The sequence below is a fragment of the Neovison vison genome, chromosome X (assembly GCF_020171115.1).
Source record: "Neovison vison isolate M4711 chromosome X, ASM_NN_V1, whole genome shotgun sequence".
NCBI classification, from domain to species: Eukaryota; Metazoa; Chordata; class Mammalia; order Carnivora; family Mustelidae; genus Neogale; species Neogale vison.
Window position 1 is genome coordinate 86,787,997 of NC_058105.1, and position 7,209 is coordinate 86,795,205.

The window sequence follows — 7,209 nt, forward strand, 5'->3', positions numbered from 1 at the left end:
GTGGGGGTGTGGGATTCAGGGCCTAAAGGATACAGAACATTCTCGCCTGGCCTGTGTTTCAGTCACCCAGTACCACTGGCCTTCCTATTCTATATCTACCAGTACACCCAAGGGAGGGGGTCATCTACCATGACACCTGCTGCTGCTGGTGGAGGGCTAGGAGCTGCAGGCCTGGGTATTTCTCCACCACTGGGTGGAGTGTGGAGGCACCCCAAACCTAGATCGCCTTCTGGTACGAATGCCAGGCCCGGTTGCTTTCTGCCAATGAGTGGAGGGACTGCAAGCGCCTGGCCAGGATGTTTTGCTGGGCAGAATGACGTGAGCCACCATATACAAGTTGGAAACTTTCTGTTGGCTGGAGTAGAGAGAGACACTGGCCTTGGATCCCCTTCTGCCATTGCAGGGACACCTAGGAGACATGAAGCCTACTGGAGTCACCTGAGCAGGTGGTGAGGCAAAACTGTGGTAGTCTTGAGAAGTGCACAGGTGGGTCAGGCCTCTGAGAATCAGCTATAGTTGCTGCTTTGGGAAGGTGGATCCTGCTGTTTCCGTCATTTGGAGGGGCAGAGTGGATGCACCTGCCCTGCAGGCCAGGCCTAGCTCTTGCAAATGCTGCAGGTAGTTCCCTTAGTACTTCTCTTGTGTGTCCATCTCTCCTTTATGTCACAGTTGAGCTTCCATTTTTCCTGATGTTCACCCATTGAAAGCAGACCCTGTTTTTTTTTTTTTTTTCTTTGTTGGGTTTGTTTTCTGTTTTTTGTTTTTTGGTTTTTTTTTTTTTTTTCTGTGTCTGTGTACTTTATTTCTTTCTCCTCTCTTCCTGTGTTTTTCTAGGAGTGTTGGTGTTTCTTTGATGCCCATCGCTGAAACTCGATTTAATTCTAGACAGTGGTAGGGGCACAGGGGTGGCTCACATGGTTAAGCATCTGTTTGGGGCTTGGGTCATGATGAAAGATCCCCCCGGGGCTCCAAGCACCCCGGAATGGACCCCTTCTCAGGAGGAGACCCCCGGACCCAAAAACCAAGCCGAGTCCACTGATCAGATGCAAACAGCACGAGGTTTATTGAGTTGACACAGGTACCTGCGGGCGATCAAGTCTTAGGAAGACTCGCGCGCCAGCCCTTTGTTCAGGGCCTTTTTATGGGGTTTGGGGAAGCGAAAGCATACGTACAGAAGCAGAAACATAGTTACAAGGTTCTTATTGGCTGGTTTGAATGTAAGGCATACTCGGTGTTTGTAGATTGGCTTTGAAGGACCCCGGCGAGCGAAGAGAAAGGTGGGGAGGGGGAGTGAGGAGGGGGAGTTGGACCTTATTACTCAGCAGAGAAACATCCTGCCTACGTGACTAGGCCCACGTACCTAGGCGACCCCCCTTGCCTACATGACTATGCACATAAGGTATCCTGTTTAAACAGGAGACCAGTATCACCCCCTAAAAGCCAAGCGGTTACAGAAGGGCAAGAGAGCGGTTAAACAATTAACTGGGGGAAGGGTCTAACAGGGGAAGGGCGAAGCCAAACGATTACAGAAAAGCCAAGAAGCAGTTAGTTAATCAATGGCTGGGGGGGGGGGTGTCTATATGCGGAGTCTTTCAATGATCTCTGGGTCCTGGGATGGAGCCCTGCCTTGGGCTCCCAGATCAGTTGGGTGTCTGCTTCTCCCTCTCCTTCTACCTCTCCCCTTGTGCATGTTCTCTCTCTCTCTCTCTCTCTCTCTCTCTCTCTTTCTCTGTCTCTCTGTATCTCTCCGTCTCAAATGAATAAATACGATCTTTTAAAAAAAGAAGACAAAGGTCAGGGAATTCACCATGGCATAGACATTCAAATCCTTAGGTCCTTAGGTAGAACACGTTTTCCTTTCCACCGGTTACACTCTTTTTGTGATAATTTGTTGAAATATTTCCAAGGAATTCATTTGAATTTAGAGGGCAGAAGCAGAAAGAAGTGAGTCTCCGCTATCATCCCCGCAAACCAACATTCTTGTCGGTATTTTTCTAAGTACAGCTCTTTGCAATGTTCCTAATCTGTCCTTTGGACATTCTTTACTAATGTCTAGCTATGATCAAAGATCCGGTTAGAATATCCTTCTCTTCTCTTTCCATGCCTCTATGTTTGCCTTAAAAATGTTAGCTTTATTTACAGCTCTTTCACTTGATTTGTTAGTCTTATGAACATTTGGCTCTCAATAGCGGTCTATTTGCCTCAGGCTTTCTATCGTTATTGACCGAGTTCACACAATACCAAATTCATTAAAGCAGAGTCCTTAGAATAAATGTCCCTGACTTAGCACGTGCTTCCAATTTTTTGCCTATTGCTTTTATACTTGAATGACAGATTTGACTGCAGAAAAAAGTTGTTAGGTCACACATTTTTCCTTGATCATTTTGTAGCTGTTGCTTTGTCAAAATGTGTGTTTCAGACCTCAGCATTCTACTAATACCTGGTAGGACAAGCTCCTGAAATTAATATTCTTTTGGAACATATTTCAGAGCAGGATTTGTGTATTTATTTTAGACAAAAAAAAAAATACGTAAAATTCATGGAGGGGTCATTTCCACTCCCACCTATGGTCGTGATGAAAGAGCCCGTTTCAGTCCTATTATCTCACAGAGAAAAACAAAAATCTGGATAAAGGGGGGAAGATAGCCAACATTGCTTGAAGGCATCAGAGAGCTTCTTCTCTGCCAAGCACATCCAGGTAGAGGAAATCTGGAGAACAGAGAATCTCTGCAGGGGAATGCAGCAATCCTGTGCTACTTTTCTCCCCTCAGGGAAGTGCTGAAGACCACAGTGCCCTGAGTGACAGGGCATCATTCTATAGACAAAGCACCCACCAAGTGAGAGAAGACAGCAGCTCCTCAGAAAACTCATGGGGCTAGGGAACAAAACTCAAGAGTCCGACTTACAAAGCAGTCAGTATTTGAGAAATCGAGGCCTTAGGAAGAAGAAAAGCAGACAGACCTGAGACCTGTACTGGGTGATTTTCTCCCTGGAGGCATTCCTCCATACCTAAGCTGCATAGGACCTGAGACTAGGAAGCTGAGCAGACAGCTGTTCAAAGCCTCAACAGATATCTCAGCAGTCCCAGGGTGTAGGGAAGTAAAAAGAGGCGTGCCTGCAGAACTCACCGGAAAGAGGGCCCCCAGAAAACACCCCAGACTGTCAGTGGGGACCCCTGAAGGGCTACCTACCATCCGGGGCGGGGGGAACCTGAGGTGGTGCAAACTTTATAAAGCCCGGAGCACCCTTGGAGCACAGCCCCTGGCTGGATTGATGTCATGGCCCCTACCCTGGGTGCCTGCCAGGGAGAAGGTAAAACTTCTACGGAGGGAGACGCATCCTCCAGGAGCACTCAGCTTTTCCGTAAACAATGCCTGGCACTTAATTAAACCACCAGACTCATCAAAAACCAGATGAAGAGAAAGAGGAAGAGATAAACATCCCCCAGAATACCCCAATTGTATACTTATCGGACACGGACTGTGAAATAGTTATGATTAATATGTTCAAGAATATGGATGACAAACTTGAGGTTTTATCAGGACACTAGAATTTATATTTTTTAAGATTTTATTTATTTACTTGACAGAGATTACAAGTAGGCAGAGAGACGGGCAGAGAGAGAGAGAGGAGGAAGCAGGCTCCCCGCTGAGCAGAGAGCCTGATGCGGGGCTCGATCCCAGGACCCTGAGATCATGACCTGAGCCGAAGGCAGAGGCTTAACCCACTGAGCCACCCAGGCGCCCCAGGACACTAGAATTTCTAAATCAAATGGATACACTGAAAAATGGAAAACTAAAAACTACCATCACTGACATCATGCATTGCACATTTGAGGTAACAGCATACCAGAACCGGCAGAATGGAGGGGGAAGACAGGGGAAACTTCAGGCAAAGGGCAATCAGAAGGCTGACAGGCACACGGGTTTGTCCATGGGATCGCAGAGACACAACTTGTGCATAGAAGGAGCAGGGCAGATGATGATTTCAGCAGCAGCTAATACCTATGCAGCCCTTGCTGGATACCGGACACTACCTGGGCTCTGCCATCATTATCCAGAGACAGACTTAGGTACCCCTTCTGGAAGGCTGCCTCTGGCCCTCGGGAGACACTTCCGCCTCCTGATCAAAAGCCCTAAAATGTTTTTATTGTGGCAAAAACATATTTAGGGTGTGAAACGGTCACTGTAATCGTTTGAAGTATACAATTCAGAGGCACTAATTAGGTTCACAATCTTGTGCAACTATGACCACTCTTGCCAAGCCGTTTACTACCATGAACAGAAACTCTGTGCACATTGAACAATGACTCCCCCTCTACTCTTCCCACCTAGTCCCTGGTATCCTCTACTCTACTTTCAGTCTCTCTGATTTTGCCTCCTTTTTAGACATTGAACCATCCATCAAATCCTAAGGGACGTGTCCTTTTGTGTCTGGGTTGTTTTGCTTAGCATAATGTTTGCAAGCCTAACGGTCTTGTAGCATGTAGCCTAAAGACACTGTTCAAGTTAGAAATACAAGGTTTCCATTTTCTTTTCAGTTGGCAAGAAAAATTTGGAACCAACCTTTGGGATCCCACTGTATTCACTGCATGCCTTGTCGGCCAGACCTCAGATATTTTAGGGGTGAGTTTAGGCAATGATCAAGTAAGGTTTCCCCTCCCCAACAAGTCTCCCAGTAATAGATGTGTTGTTTCAGTACATGAGTGTGTGGGGTGTTCTCCATTCTGTGAGACAGAAGAGAATTGAAAGGCTTTTTCATCACAGACCCTTTATTTTCTATTCAAGATTAAATTAAGTGAGATAAGAAATTACCTACACCGGATTCTCAGACCCCTGATGGTGAAGTTTCTTTTCTTAGTAGGTGAATTACTTCAAGAGCAGAGCAGAGAAATTATACTCTCTCTTCTAACTCTCATCAGAGAAACCCGACCATCTCCTGTGGAAAGAAAAACAAACAAACAAACAAACAAACAAAAACCATTTTTGCCCCCAGGGTCAGTGTCGGTGGACACAACCTATTCACCGTTTCTCTCACATTAGGGGACTCTTTTCTGATATACCTCCAATATAATCGACAGGGACAGCACTCAGCCGCCACACTACTTCTCCTTTCTCATTTGGGTATCTGAAGGGTCTGCTTCATCTATTGAAGACAGATTTTATAACTAATAGGCAAGCACGGAACTATCAACAGAATAATTAGTAGAATTAATAATGATGGGGCATCCTCCTGTGTCCTTGCTCTTGCTCACCTACAGTATCTACTGTGAGCAGGTATGTTTCTTACCTTCAGTGCCTGGATTTTCTATGAAGAGCTGAGTAAGTCTACAGTAAGTTTTCAGAGGAAAGAGGGAATGTGACATGTCAACAACAGGCGGAACAGGCGAAACAACAACAGGCAGAACAGGCGAGACAACAACAGGCGAGTCTGCAGGATTCATGACATATGAAAACACTGATTGAAATTTAATGGAATATTAAATATTAAATATCTAGTCCAAAGACTAGATCCTGAGTTGTTTTAATAATGGGAATCTCCCTCTTGCCGGTACTCTTCAAAACAGATTCACACACCAAGAACTCATCAGTCTACAAATGGCGTTGAGTCACACGCATCTACCTAACTAGAGAACAGAGCATTCAGTTTGGCAGGATTCTCACGTCAGGAAACACAGTCCTTTAAGGATGGACACTAAGGACGGAGGAGAACCGAGTCAGACCCTTCTGGCTTGGGGTAAAACACGGTAGGGGGGTAAAGTCAACGTAAAGAAGAACAACTCTTTGCCCTTGTGAGTGGCAACCTATTACTGGCATGAAGTGGAGTATGGGGCATCAGAAAGGTCTTCTGGGAACTTCCTCTGATGTTCTGGCAGGACATTGTCAAGCCTCTGATGTCACAACAGAGGCACGTGGGACCAGTTGCACATCAGAGGCATTCTTTGTAACTATGGTCGGACGTACTGGCAACACGACCAGGGTGGCAGCTACCTCCGAGTATGGTAAGATCGCTGAGTCTCTAAGCCACTTTCCGTGGTGGTGTGTTAGGCCTTGAGGTCTTCTTGTGTCAGTGCATGGCTGAGCTCGTGTGATCCCACATGTCACGCTGGATCAGGCTGTGCAACATGGGCAGCAGGGATAGTGTGGGGCAGTGTATTTGTTTACAAGAGCTGCCATAACAAAATGCCCCCCACTGAGTGGCTTAAGAACAAAGGTTTATTTTCTTACAGTTCCAGAGTTAGGAAGGCCAAGATCAAGGTCCCCATATGGTTGGTTTCCCCTGGAGCCTCTCTTCTTGGCTTACACATGGACACCGTCTTGCTGCCTCTTCACATGCCGTCTGTCTGGGTTCACACACCCCTGGTTTCTTTCCGTGTGTCCTAATCTCCTCTTCTCATAAGGACACCAGTCAGATGGGAGTGGGGACCACCCTCACAGCTTCATTCCAACCTGAGTGTCACGTATTCAAAAGTCCAATCTTCAAGTACAGTCATATTCTGAGGTACTGGGGGTTAAAGTTTTAATACAGGAAACTTGCGGGCACACAATTCAGCCCATATCAGGCAGGATCAGGTGTCTACCCTGTCAGCCCCATTTGTGCCACCATCTCCCATCATCAGAGAAGTGGCCAGAATTAAAAGTGTGTCCCCTTCCTGACATGCACTATGTTTTGTACTGTGCTGAGGAAAGAACGGACCCCTTTCCCTTCCCCCGTTTCTGTTTCCCACGGTAAAGGTAGTAAGTCAGAGGTGGGACAATGGACCAGGGTAGAGGGAAAATAATGTGACTTAGAGGCACTAATCAGAACCCTGAACAAGCCACCTCGCCCCTTCTCTAGGAGTCTGTGGTCTCTCATGCATAACAAGGAGATTAATGCCGGCTACCTGTGTTATAGAACGGTTGGAAGCACGGAAGAAGGTGGCAGGTATGAAAGTGCCTGGAAACGGTATGTGGCTCAATCTTTGTGAATTTACCCCCTTCAGTGCATATTCAGTCCTTACCCTTGACCGTGTTTTTGATCCTAGGAGCCCTGCCTCTCTTTCTCACTGGATTTATTGATCTCTGATCCAACAGCCTTTCCTACCAACGCCCAATTGTAAGAAAAACTGATTTTGTTTAAAAAAAAAAAAAAGGTGGGGGGGGATCATGCCCGATCCCAGGGTGGGACTCTGGATTTCTCCAGTGCAGTCATTGATTGCTATCCCATTCT